Consider the following 1,140-nt stretch of genomic DNA (forward strand, 5'->3'; position numbering starts at 1 on the left):
CTCCGTGCTCTCACTCAGTCACTATTGATGGGAATTTCGGCTCTTTTTTGGAGAACCGGTTCTTTTGGCTCGGTTCACTGAAAAAATCCGACTCTTTCGGGTCCCAAATGGCTCCTCAGATTATTTATTTTATTTTTTTATTTATTTTTGTTTTACAAATAACATGTTTTCAGAGTTTGAAACATTGTTTTGACATATTTTATATGATTGTGTTCTCAAGGTTTTCTATTGTTGTGTTGACTGTATAGTAAATGAGGCAGCTACCTCAGTACACTCCAGAGTTTAAAATAAATAAATAAATAAAAACCTCAGCCTCGGATTCTTAAAGAAGCTATGATTTGAAATACACATGTTTTATTTAAAAGACAAATGATAAAATATCGATAACGGTATATGCGATACCAGCCCGAATTTTACTCGGTATCGGATCGGAAAGGAAATTGGTGGTATCGAACATCACTACTGTTAAGTTTCTGTATTATTTATGTTCCACAAGTATATCAGGGGAGAGCGCGGACGCAGTCCCCCACTACCAGAAATTATGCAGTCGAGATTCCCACATTTGGGGAATTCGCAGGGGTCAGCACAGCCGGAGTGCAATGGCTAAGCCTCGCCCTGGGTGAACCACCTTCTTGATCATGGTATCTCCCCTGCCAGGTAAGTATGAGTTGTACACGGGTTACACTGCCAACCCATACACTCGGAAACCCTTCTTACTGATGGTGCTACCACCTGGAAACGCATTCAAACAAAGCACATTCAAGCACTACCACACCAATGTTATAATTTATAACAAAACATAAAATAAACACACACACACACACATATATATACAGAGAACGTAGTATGTTTAAAATGGAAAAAAGGAGGATTATTATTATGAAGCGTAACTTTATGAAGTTGAGAGTCTACAGGTAAAATGTACTCCTTACAACTCTCCCTGTGTAATCCATAGACCATCATATTTAGTGAGCATTTGAATGCTATTAGCATCATTGATAAAAAACAATTATTCATCCATCCATCCATTTTCATCCGCTTATCCATTACCGGGTTGCGGGGGCAGCAGTTGTTACCCAAATCACACTGCACTGTACCAACCCCCTGAACCTGCCTGCGGTTGGTGAGTCCACTGGAAGG

At 39.6% G+C, this 1,140-nt stretch overlaps 1 non-coding gene across 1 annotated transcript; it reads right to left on the reverse strand.

The window, feature by feature from the left end:
- Positions 1-501: 501 nt before the first annotated feature.
- LOC112486436 (U1 spliceosomal RNA) lies at positions 502-665 on the reverse strand. The gene has a single exon (XR_003048865.1). It is a non-coding gene; the product is annotated as a U1 spliceosomal RNA (small nuclear RNA).
- Positions 666-1,140: the final 475 nt, after the last annotated feature.

Source organism: Cynoglossus semilaevis, chromosome W, assembly GCF_000523025.1.
Source record: "Cynoglossus semilaevis isolate Cse_v1.0 chromosome W, Cse_v1.0, whole genome shotgun sequence".
Lineage (NCBI taxonomy): Eukaryota > Metazoa > Chordata > Actinopteri > Pleuronectiformes > Cynoglossidae > Cynoglossus > Cynoglossus semilaevis.